Source organism: Delphinapterus leucas, chromosome 14, assembly GCF_059928025.1.
Source record: "Delphinapterus leucas isolate spDelLeu-1000000601 "Yukka" chromosome 14, BTC_Dleu_Yukka2, whole genome shotgun sequence".
Classification (NCBI taxonomy): Eukaryota; Metazoa; Chordata; class Mammalia; order Artiodactyla; family Monodontidae; genus Delphinapterus; species Delphinapterus leucas.
This window is the reverse complement of record NC_143142.1, coordinates 57,748,651-57,762,517: the sequence shown is the minus strand read 5'-3', so window position 1 is coordinate 57,762,517 and position 13,867 is coordinate 57,748,651.

The following is a 13,867-nucleotide window of genomic DNA, read 5'->3' as shown; positions in this document are numbered from 1 at the left end:
AATGGAATAGTACTCAGCCATAAAAAGGAACAAAATTGGGTCATTTGTTGAGATGTGGATGGATCTAGAGACTGTCATACAGAGGGAAGTAAGTCAGAAAGAAAAAGACAAATATCGTATATTAACACATATATGTGAAACCTACAAAAATGGTACAGATAAACTGGTTTGCAGGGCAGAAATTGAGACTCAGATGTAGAGAACAAATGTATGGGCACCAAGGGGGGAAAGCGGTGGGGTGGTGGGGGTGGTGGTGTGAAGAATTGGGTGATTGTGGTTAACATGTATACACTGATGTGTATAAAATTGATGACTAATAAAAACCTGCCGTATAAAAAATAAAATAAAATACAAAAATTCAAAAAAAAAAAGAAAGCTGGAGTAACAATACTCATATGAGATAAAGTAGACTGTTACAAAAGATAAGGAAAGACACTACATAATAATCAAGGGATCAATCCAAGAAGATATAACAATTGTAAATATTTATGCACCCAACATAGGAGCACCTCAATACATAAGGCAAATGCTAACAGTCATAAAAGGGGAAATTGACAGTAACACGATAATAGTGGGGGACTTTAACACCTCACTTACACAACTGGACAGATCATCCAGACAGAAAATAAATAAGGAAATGTGAGCTATGAATAACACAATAGACCAGATAGATTTAATTAATATTTATAGGACATTCCACCCAAAAAACAACAGAATACACTTTCTTCTCAAGTGCACACAGAATATTTTCCAAGATAGATCACATCTTGGGTCACAAATCAAGCCTTGGTAAATAAGAAAATTGAAATCATGTCAAACATCTTTTCCAACCACAATGCTATGAGATTATAAATCAATCACAGGGAAAAAAATGTAGAAAACACAAGTACAGGGAGGCTAAACAGTGCAGTGCTAAATAAACAAGAGATCACTGAAGAAATCAAAGAGGAAGCAAAAAAAAAACAAAAAACATAGAAACAAGTGACAACAAAAACATGATGACCCAAAACCTATGGGATGAAGCAAAAGCAATTTTGAGAGGGAAGTTTATAGCAATTCTATCTCAGGTCAAGAAATAAGAAAAATCTCAAATGAACAATCTAACCATACACCTAATACAAATAGAGAAATAAGAACAAAGAAAACCCAAAGTTAGTAGAAGGAAAGAAATCATAAGGATCAGAGCAGAAATAAATGAAATAGAAACAAAGAAAACAATAATAGAGAGAAATAAAACTAAAAGTTTGTTCTTTGAGAAGATGAACAAAATTGATAAGCCTTTAGCCAGACACACCAATAAAAAAAGGGAGAGGATTCAAATTAATAAAATTAAAAATGAAAAAGGAGAAATTACAACTGACACCACTGAAATACAAAGGATCATAAGAAACTAGTACAAGAAACTATATGCCAATAAAATGGACAACCTGGAAGAAATGGAAAAATTCTTGGAAAGATACAGCCTTCAAAGACTGAACCAGGAAAAAGTAGAAAATATAAACAGACCAATCCAAGTAAAGAAGTTGAAACTGTTATTAAAGATGTTCCGAAAAACAATAGCCTGGGACCAGATGGCATCACAGGCAAATTCTATCAAAAATTTAGAGAAGAGTTAACACCTATCCTTCTCAAAGTCTTCAAAAAAAGTGCTGAGGGAGGAACACATCCAAACTTGTTCTATGAGGCCACCAGCACCCTGATACCAAAACCAGACAAAGATATCACACACACAAAAAAAAATTACAGGCCAATATCACTGATGAACATAGATGCAAAAATCCTCAACAAAACACTAGCAAACAGAATCTAACTACATATGAAAAGTATCCTACAACATGATCAAGTGGGATTTATCCCAAGTAGGCAAGGATTCTTCAATATATGTAAATTAATCAATATGATACACCATATTAACAAATTAAAGAATAAAACCACGTGATCATCTCAATCAATGAAGAAAAAACTTTTGACAAATTTCAACACCCATTATGAGAAAAGCTCTCCAGAAAGTGGGCATAGAGAGAACCTACCTCAACATAATAAAGGCCATATATGACAAACCCACAGCAAACATCATTCTCAATGGTGGAAAAACTGAAAGCACTTCCTCTAAGATCAGGAAGAAGACAAGGATGCCCACTCTCACTACTGTTATGCAACATAGTTTTGGAAGTCCTAACCATGACAATCAGAGAAGAAAAAGAAATAAAAGAAATCCAAATGGAAAAGAAGAAGTAAAACTGTCACTATTTCCAGAGGACATGATACTATACACAGAAAATCCTAAAGATGCCACCAGAAAACTACTAGAGCTAATCAGTGAATTTAGTAAAGTTGAAGTATACAAAATTAATACAGAGAAATCACTTGGATTCCTATACATTAGCAACAAAATGTCAGAAAGAGAAATTTAGGAAATGATCCTATTTACCATTGCAACAATAATAATAATATACCTAGGAATAAACCTACCTAAGGAGGTTAAAGAACTGTACACAGAAAACTATAAAGTACTGATGAAAGAATTAAAGATGACATAAACAGATGGAGAGATATATCATGTTCTTTGATTGGAAGAATCAATATTGTGAAAATGACTCTACTACCCAAAGCAACCTACAGACTCAATGCAATCCCTAGCAAATTACCAATGGCATTATTCACAGAATTAGAACAAAAAATTTTACACTTTGTATGGAAGGACAAAAGATCCCGAATAGCCAAAGCAATCTTGAGAAAGAAAAACAGAGCTGGAGAAATCAGGCTTCCTGACTTCAGACTATATGACAAAGTTACAGTAGTCAAGACAGTGTGGTACTGGCACAAAAACAGAAATATAGATCAACGGTACAGTATAGAAAGCCCAGAGATAAACCCATGTACATATGGTCACCTTATCTTTGATAAAGGAGGCAATATACAATAGAGAAAAGAAAGCCTCTTTACTAAGGGGTGCTGGGAAAACTGGACAGCTTCATGTAAAAGAATGAAATTAGAACACTGCCTAATACCTTATACAAAAATAAACTCAAAATGGATTAAAGACCTATATGTAAGACTGGATATTATAAAACTCTTAGAGAAAGCCATAGGAAGAACACTCTTTGACATAAATCACAGCAAGATCTTTTTTGACCTTCCTCCCAGAGTAATGAAAATAATAACAAAAATAAGCAAATGGGACCTAATTAAACTTAAAAGCTTTTGCACAACAAAGGAAACCATAAACAAGAGAAAAAGACATTCCTCAGAATGGGAGAAAATATTTGCAAACAAGCAACTGACAAGGAATTAATCTCCAAAATATACAAACAGCTCATGCAGCTCAATATCAAGAAAACAAGCAACCCAATCAAAAATAGGTGGAAGACCTAAATAGGCATTTCTCCAAAGAAGACATACAGATGGACAAGAGGCACATGGAAAGATGCTCAACGTCACTAATTATTAAAGAAATGCAAATCAAAACTACAGTGAGGTATCACCTCACACCTGTCAGAAAGACCATCATCAAAAAATCTACAAACAATAAATGCTGGAGAGCGTGTGGAGAAAAGGGAACCCTCTTGCACTCTTGGTGGGAATGTAAATGGATACAGCCACTATGGAGAACAGTATAGAAGTTACTTAAAAAGCTAAAAATAGAACTACCATATCATCCAGCAATCCCACTACTGGGCATATACCCTGAGAAAACCATAATTCAAAAATAGTCATGTACCATGATGTTCATTGCAGCACTATTTACAATAGCCAGGACGTGGAAACAACAGATGAAGAGATAAAGAAGATGTGGTACACATATACAATTATACAATGGAATATTACTCAGCCTTAAAAGATAATAAAATTGGGTAATTTGTAGAGATGTGGATGGACCTAGTGTCTGTCATATAGTATGAAGTAAGCCAGAAAGAGAAAAACAAATATCGTATATTAATGCATATATGTGGAATCTAGGAAAATAGTACAGATGAACCTATATCTAGGGCAGGAATAGAGACACAGTTGTAGAGACTGGACATGTGGACACAGGTGGGGAAGGGGAGGTTGGGATGCCCTGGGAGATTAGGTTTGACATAAATATACTACCATGTGTAAAATATCTAGCTAGTGGGAGCATCCGGTATAGCACAGGCTGCTCAGCTCAGTGCTCTGTGATGACTTAGATGGGCGGGATGGGGAGGGGGATGGGAGGGAAGTCCAAGAAGGAGGGGATAAATGTATTCATATAGCTGACTCACTTCATTGTACAGCAGAAACTAACACAACTTTGTAAAACAATTACACTCCAATAAATATATATATATATATTTTTTTCTATCATGAAAAGCACACTGGATACCAATATTGTATAATAGAAATAAAACCTCTAGCTACAATTTAATTCTAATATTTCTAGAAACCAAAGAGAAAAAAGTAAAATTAATTTTAATATATTATATTTAATCCAGTATATTTGAATATAATTTCAGTGTGTAATATATTTAAAGTATTATTATAAAGATATTTTACATTTTTTGTACCAAGTCTTCAAAATGTAGTTTTTTTTTGTTTTTTTTGTTTTTTTTTGTGGTACACGGGCCTCTCACTGTTGTGGCCTCTCCCGTTGTGGAGCACAGGCTCCGGATGCACAGGTTCAGCAACCATGGCTCACAGGTCCAGCCGCTCCGCGGCATGTGGGATCTTCCCGGACCGGAGCATGAACCCGTGTCCCCTGCATCGGCAGGCAGACTCTCAACCACTGTGCCACCAGGGAAGCCCTGTAGTGTGTTTTATACTTACAGAAAATGTCATTTCAGATAATGAATTTTCATGTAAAATATTTGCTTTGTGTTTAGGTTTCATAAAACTAACAGCTTCAAAAGTAGATTCTCATATACAAATTATTCCAAACATTCTTAGGTTTTTTTCCAATAACTAAATCAAGTATCAGGCAAATTTTAATTAACTAAAATTAATTTGCTTATTCACACTATCCACATTTCGAGTGCTCTATAGCCATATGTGGCTAATGACAACATATGGAATAGCTGAGGTTACATATTGCTCTATATCTTCTTTTAACAATGTGTCTAAGAAATTTTGTTCGTATTTGTACATAAATTAATCTCATTTTTCTAAAGGCTACATAAAATTCCCTTGTAGGAATGTGCTATAATGTATTTAAGTTGTCCCTGTTGGTGAACAGTTAACTTGTTTTCCAAATCTTTGCTAAAATGCTGACATGATGCAGTGAATATGTTTTTGTACATAGGTCATTTCACACATTTGAGTATGTTTATCTTTAGAATAAATCCTTAGAAGAGAAATTGTTGGGTCACAGTTCTTTTACATTTCTTATTCTTGAAACATATTTCTAAATTACCAAGCAAAAATATAAAGATTGCCTATTTACTTATAATCTTCCATAACTCATTATCATTATGAAACTTCTTACCTTTGCCATTCAGAAAAGTGAAAAAATGGTTCCACAATATACTATTTAAATATATATATATATATATATATAGGAGTATAATAATGTTGTATTCGTTTCTGCTGTTTAACAAAGTTAATACTTTTAAATGTACTTTTTTTTTAAGAGTGAAGCCAATTATGTTTTCCTAAACTGAAAAATTATTAGTATTTTGTTTTCAGTGAACTGTCTGTTCATTGCCTTTGTCATTCTGTTGAGTAATTGAATCATAAAACTGAAAGTTTCAGAAAATCAGCCACTTGCATGTTATATGAGTTGCAAATACCTTGACATTTTTATTTTGTCTTTGTTTTTCTGGAATATATGGATTGTGTGTGCACATGTGTTTCTGTACCTGTGTTGCCATACAGGTAGGTATTTTTCTGTTTATGCGTCGGGGTTTTATTTGTTCGTTGACTTTGTTCTTATAGGGATTCTTTGTTTAGCAGTATGCTAGGAATGGCCTCTCCCACTCTCAAGAGTACTAGAAAAGCTTCCTCTGCCATTTTTACTTTTATCTTTTTATAATTTCTTTGTTTGATATTTAAATAATTAATCCACCAAAACTTCTTTTGGTATAAGATGTAGGGACCAATTTTATTTTAATGGCAAATAGTTTCTCTCAACATTACTTCTTATTTAATTCATCTTTTCCCTGCTGATTTCATTTGCAACCTTCATTGTATGTTAAAGTCCTGAAGGTAATAAGGCTTTTCAGTGAAGTGGTCTATTCATATACCTGACATCAAGTCTTAAATAATGAGTGTGCTCAGTTGGAATTGGGGAAATAAAGATGTTATTTATTCACAACAGAATAGAGAAATGAGCAAAGGTACAGAGTGAGGGTAAAAAAAAAAAGAAATGCAAGCAACTACATAAGTTCTATGTTGCTAAAACAAAAGTTTGGCACAACAATTAGAGAAAAATAAGTCTATAGAAATTGGCTGGCAGCAGACTATAGGCAGCATTACATGCTGCATTAAGTAAGCTATACTTGATGGAAGGGATCAATTGATTTTCAGCAGAAAGATATGGTCTAATTTATGTTTTAGAAAGTTTGTTTTAGTGACAGAGTGGAGACTGGATTTGAAGATCCAGCCCTATAGATAGGTAGCCAATTTGAGAGGCTGCTGCAGCAGTCCAAGTGAGAGGTGAATGATATAATATGGATGGAGAAGAAAGGGTGAACTAGAGAGATATTTGGGAGGAAAACTATTGCATTTGGTGATTGATAAAAAGCCAAATTAGTTAAAGAGAAAAATAGTTAGTTTATTTTGGCTTTACTGTGTTTGGGATACCTGCTGAATGTATCCATCATGCAATCAGATATGTGAAACTGAAGTTTTGTTTTGCTTTTCATTTATTATTTTTTTAATATTTATTTATTTAATTTATTTTTTTGGCTGCGTCAGGTCTTAGTTGCGGCACACGGGATCTTGGGTGAGGCATGTGGGATCTGTCATTGTAGTGCACAGGCTTCTCTCTAGTTGTGGTGCACGGGCTTCTCCCTAGGTTGTGGCACGGGCTCCAGGGTTCATGGGCTCTGTACTTTGCAGCACGTGGGCTCTCTTGTTGAGGCACACGAGCTCAGTAGTTGTGGCACATGGGCTTAGTTGCCCCATGGTATGTGGGATCTTAGTTCCCCAACCAGGTATTGAACACACGTCCCCTGCATTGGAATAAAGTTAGACTCTGTACTAGAGATATTGATTAGGATTCAGCACATGAATGTTAATTGATACCATAAGGAGAGGAGATCAAACATGGAGAGAGTCCACATAGAGAAGAAGAATGAGCTGAGGGCAAAACCCTGAGGGGCATCAACTTGGAAGAGAAAGGATCATCACAGAGAAAGAAGATATCACAATTATACAATGGTTCTATTTAATAGAAGAAAAGAAAAAAGAAATATTGAAGAAGTGAAAAGTGATGAACAAAATCAATGTAGCAGAGATGTCCAGTAATATAAGAATCTAAAATGCCTCCTGAATTTGAAAGTTAGTGTCTTTGATGATAACTTCTTAAAACACATCCAGAGGTGGTATATATATATATATATATATATATATATATATATATATGTATATATATATATACACACACATCTATAATGTATAGTTGGTACAGACTGTGTTAAGGAAGGGGCAAGAGGCAGAGTGCTCATTTGGGGATTGAGAATTAGGAAAGAAGGTTGAGGAAGAGAATAGCTGACTTTAGGACGGCTCATGTAAATATGGAATTTTGCATATGTATGTATATTCATTTATGTGTGTGTATATCTATATATAATAAACACATAATGTCATATATATAGTACACACAATATCATAATTAAAATCATTGGACTCCAAAATACAAGATGTAGCAACCTTTAATCTGAGATGTAAGTTAACTTCACTTCCTTAGCGAATGGGTTGTGTTCAACACTCTAATTATAATTGAATGAGTGGTAAACCAAGCTTTGATATATATAGTCAGGAGAGAAAATCAGCTCGAGTATGTCATGCCATCTCTGTATTTTACTGAGCCAGTGCCTCACATCCCAACTGCAGTTTCAGGGACAAATTTTTGCAGCTATTCCTAGGAAAGTGTGTGTCTGAATCAGCTCTGAAATGGAAATTAAGGCAATTTAGAGGGTTACACAAGATCTGGACTCTGAATGCATCACTTAGGATTGCATTTTGCTTCAGCGATGTTATGCCCACCATATCAGCACTTTGGTTTTCTTCTATCCTCTTAGTAACACAAGGATAAACAGAAAAACTGAAAATGTCCCTGGTCTCTGAAGTCAAGTGCTTCTTTCAAAGTCAGAGCTAGTTGCCAATGTCTTTACTTGACTTCTTCAACAGTCCTGCATGCAGGAGACCACAGATATCAAAAAGGATACAAGTTGAGCTTGTTCCATACACCTTCCTCATGAGGATGCTTATTCCTGTTTCTCAAGTGAAATTAACAAAAATAAATAAATATTTAAGAACCCCCACATGAACTCTATATTTGTCAAGAATGGATTTCTATAAAATAAATGATTAATAAAAATGAATAAATTAAAATAATTAAAATGTACATTTCTGTTGAAATGAGTAGTATATACGTGTCCAAATTTGGATTCCCCAGAAATAGGTGATTCAAAAATTCAAGTGTTAAATATTTTATTTGGATAGTGAAGAAAATGCTGGTTTGGAAGTGGAGAGCTGAGACAGGGAATAGAAGCACAATAAAGGAAGGGAAACAACAAAGGGAAGTTTTTCAAGCCAACTACCACCATAGAGCACTGGAGCTTAAGCACACAGGATTACTCTAGGAGTTAACGTAGTACCCATACCTCAGAATTATTCCACCCAAAGGGTGCAAGGCTGAGGTTTCCCATGGCAAGGAAAATATTTAAGTAAAGAAATCTGGAACGTCCCTGGTGGTGCAGTGGTTAAGAATCTTCCTGCCAATGCAGGGGACATGGGTTTGATCCCTGGTCCGGGAAGACCTCACATGCTGCAGAGCAACAAACCCTGTGCGCCACAACTACTGAGCCTGTGCTCTAGAGCCCACGAGCCACAGTTACTGAGCCCACATGCCACAACTACTGAAGCCTGTGTGCCTAGAGCTCGTGCTCCACAACAAGAGAAGCCACGGCAATGAGAAGTCCATGCACCACAACCAAGAGTAGCCCCTGCTCTCCACAACTAGAGAAAACTCACATACAGCAACAAAGACCCAATGCAACGAAAAAAATAACAAACAGAAAGGCAAGTGCTGGCAGTTAGAAGTTAATTGGTGTGTACTGAAGAGGTAAGGTTAGAGCATATGGGTACAAATTGATATGATTTACCCCCAAAGACTGAATGCTTTGCTGAGATTATATGTGTCATAAATTATCAGAAATAGAATTATATGAATTTCCAAGCCAAAACTTCCTAGAATCCAAATGTACTTGTTTTTGTTTGTTTTGTTTTGTTTTTTATAAGCTGAGCATATGCAGTCAGTTTAGGTGCTAAACAAGTTTTACATCAGTTCAAGAAATCTCATGATAAAGATTATGTATTGTACTGTAGTCAGTAAAGACTTACTTAATTTTTACACAAAGAAGAATTTACTTAAACCACTTCTTCATCATGGTGAAATTTCCCCTCTCTCCTTCTGTAGTACAACATCGTTTAGCAATATTAACACTGACTATATGCAGAATAATCTGATTGTCAGCATAGATACAAAAGAACCTGAAAACATAGTTGTTGGCTTGTGGAATTTCCATACAGAAAATTCTTGACAAGCACAAAAGAAAGATACAAAACACAGAAGATGAAACATAAGTAGATGTAAACAAATCAATTAATCAGAGCACATTTATTGAGCTCTTACTCTACTACATCGTATATTAAATGTTATGTGACTAAGCCAAAGCCTTATCCTCCCCCAAATTTATAAGTTACTTGGAAGACCTCATAACGCTGAAATAATAAGAGAATCCTACAAGAAAGCATATATTCAATTCATACACTGGGTAGCATATAGTCAAGTAATTTCAGAATGGGGAGCCATGAAATGGGATATCCAGAAAATGCTTCATGGAGGAATATCAGAGAGAACATTCCAGATTAATATTTTTTAATTAATTTTTATTGGAGTATAATTGCTTTACAATGTTGTGTTAGTTTCTACTGTACAGCAAAACGAATCAGCCATACATATACATGTATCCCTCCCTTTAGGACTTCCTTTCCATCCATGTCACCACAGTGCATTATCAAGAGAAAAGAGGAATACATTGTGGAGAATGAGAAATTGTGTGGATCTGCTCTTTTTCTTCCCCCTTGAATTGTGTTTTTCTGAATTAATTGAGCCAATGTTCTTTTGATTAAAAAGGCCTATCTTCAGACATTAGTTACAATTTCTCATACTTATAGATAGTTTGGTACAAACACCAGAAATAAAGTTCTCATGTCCAAGCATGATATTCAGACCTCAGAAAGCATTTTGCAAACATGATGTGTCCAGAATACCAGCCCTAAAGTTTCTCTCAGTGGAACCCAAGGATTGGCCTTGGTTCCCATGACAAAAGAGTCAGAACTACAAAAATAAACTAGCAAAAAGCACGCAATATAGTCTGTGCTATAGATTTGAATGTTTCATTTATACTAACTCATAATTATTGAACACCTCCTCTGATTGGGGAAATGTTGTCACAACATTCTGCTTGTCCAGACAGTAGTCTAAGAAAGTAAAATGTAGAAAAACAGCAAGAATAAAATATAGCCAGTGACCAAATAAAACACTTCAGCCCTGGGAAATCTACTGAAATTATTAATAAGGAGAGAAGCTTAGGAACATTTAGAAATGCATTATTTATTAAGAAACTGTCAGTGGGACTCATAAAAGGCAGGCTGTGAGTGAAAAATAAGCTTGTTTTGGTTGACTGCATTATTGCAGACATGCTGGAGATAAACTGGAAACAAATGGGAACATTAAGTTGTCTCTCAGGAAATCATTTATTATGGCAGCAACTATTGCTGTGGTTTTAAGCAAATGAATCACAATATGTGGTGAAAGTAAGTAGGAGTAATTAAAGAACAAAAGTTGTACATTGTCTCAGCAATGTAGTTGAATTTAGTCATCTCATCTTGGGCCCAGTTAGAGGAGAGTCAGCATAACAGACTGCCTGAGCTACCTCTTGGGAAACAAGAAAATGGAAGAGACAACCAAACAGTGAGGATTATGGGAAGAACACTTGACTGAGCAATTGAGTGATGGGACTTAATCTCTAACAAGAAGCATGAGCAGTATCAATGGGTGTAAGCCTTTCCCCACCACCACAGATGACTAGATTGTGAACCTGTTGACCAGGACTCGCCAGGGCTGGGGTGGTGGGGTGGGGGGAGCAAGTGGATTTTATCTTCCGAGCCTTTAAGTATTTGCTTATCCCACACATAAAAGGAAGAGTAAAATTAATGCCACATGGAGGAAATCAATAAGCTCAGACCTTAGAACAAGCAGATCTAGATTTGAACCTGAGTTGTGCCACTTATTTGTTATATAATTTGGACTTGTGTTCTTGAAACCTCTGTATGTAAAATCGGAATAGAAACACCAATCTCATGTATTTGTATGAAAGTTAAAAATTTGAAAGAGATAATGAAAATAAATGTCCAACACAGTTGCTGACACATAGCAGAGGTTTGGTGACTATTAACTGCTTTCTCTTTTCTGGGCCTAGTATATAATGCATTCTTAAACACAAGGAGAATAATCTGTATGAAACAAAATTTGATATCCATCTGTTCACTTAAATTTGGGATTGTATTATTGATGTACTCCAAAGTTTATTTATTTCTTTATTTGGTTCAGCATAGGCTGCGACAAGTAATCTCACATAATAATTTTCTGTGTTGATTTCTGAAATATTTATTTTATATGTGCAATTACAGTTATATTTTGTACCTGAAGTTCTTGTTTTTTGTATCTTCCTTGTGGGTCTACCTTTTATCCTTATAAAATAATCCTCTTTTATCCATGTTGCCTTGAATACTAGAATATTCTTGAAATTAATATTGTCAACATTTCCTCTTGTATATTTCACATTTCATTTTTTTAACTGTTGTATGTCACTTTATTCTTAATGTATTTTTTAATAAGCAGAATAAAGTTAAAAAAACCCTCCTTCTGATTCTTCATATTTTAATCTGCTTAAATTAAGTGATCACTGATATATTTACATGTTCAATCACCTATCTTAAATTTTATATTCTTTTTAAAAATATCTACTTTAATATGTTTTTGCTTTTTACATTCTTTCATTTTTTCATTATATAAATTTTATTTCCTTTGCTTTCTTCTTCAGGAATTTATAAGGTACAGAATACGTTTTAGTTCTACTAAAATTTATCTCTAAATTTTTCAAAACATTTTTGTACTTATGGTTTTCTAATTATTAAAATTAAAAGTGCAGTTGTATCACCAGATACCTTTCATCACCCAATAAGAGTGCTTGAGTCTTTTACTACCCCTCTTACCATTCCTTAGTCTTAGTCTTTCTTACTTTTTATTTTTGTGCGTCTCTTTATTTGTAATATATAAAGCCATGAGCTTGATAGAGAAGAGACTCCCCCTCATCTTCAGACTCATCTATCCAGCTGGCTACTCAAAATCCCAAACAGATAGCTGTTAAAAATGTCAAACATCATATGCTCAAAATTCATCTTCTGACCTTTCCCTAAATACCTGCTTCCCACTGGCTTCTCTATCTCAATTAATGGACATTCTGTCCTTCTAGTTACTTATGCCAGAAACCTTGGAGTCAGTCTTGACTCTTTATTACTCACCAAAACTTATTGGTTGTTTCTTAAATTTCTCTATTATCCTGTCTCTTCTCACTACCATCTCTAACTCTTTTCTCCAACCATCATCACTTCTCACCCACCTGGATTGTTGCAATCGTCTCCTATCTAGTCTCCTCCTTCTCTACCTTGCTCCTACAGTCTATTGTCCATACAGTAGCCAAAAAAAAACTGGTCATAAACTATATTTTGTGATTTTACATATACTCAGTTTTCTTCTGCGTGCATGAGGTAATGGAGCCACTCTAGAAAAGAAGCCAAGGTCCTTGCACCTTTGCTTCAAAGAGCATCAGCTAGGAGATTCTCCACATCCCCTATATCCCACTTAGAATTGTGATAAAGACATACTTCCACTGAGTTAAACCACAAGATTTGGTGTGGGGGATGAGTGATGCTGCAGAGTAGCCTCAAGCAATCCAGATTGATACCAAAATTGAGATGCCACTGAAATAAAATCCTAAACCATATGGTATTGGCTTAGATGTTAGGCATCAACTGGTGAAGAAAGGGATATAGTAGACTGGGCTGCTAGAGATTCTTGTTATACAGTGGCAAAATATTCACTAAAACTGCCACTTACTGTAACTTAGAAGGCAGATCATGTGCTTACTGAGCTTATAGCTCTAAGGGAAATGTTGGAAAACATAACATTAGTAGGGAGATGTTCACCAATTCCATTTGATCTTGCTAAATACATAGGAGCACTGAATTTCCGAACTTCTTGAATTAAGACTACATGATTGAGTATTTGACAATAGAGTGTGGGCAAAAGGATGATGATCACATTCAGGTCTGTCCATAAAAATACCTGCAAGATTCCCAATGTGTTCTCATTTACCAATCCATTTGGTAGACAGCAGAAATTTCTGAGATGGCAGGGCCACACTGAGAAGAAATAAATGAGGGGCATATTCTCTGAATCTTTTTTTACCTAAGAAATTATTTTTTTTTCTTCATCTTCTAGTGATTCTTATTCCTCAATACTTTTGCTGTAAACTCTATACTCGTAAAATTTTGTTTTCTTCTAACATTTAGTACTGCTAAGGAAAATGCTTATGCCAACCTGATTTTTGATTATTTG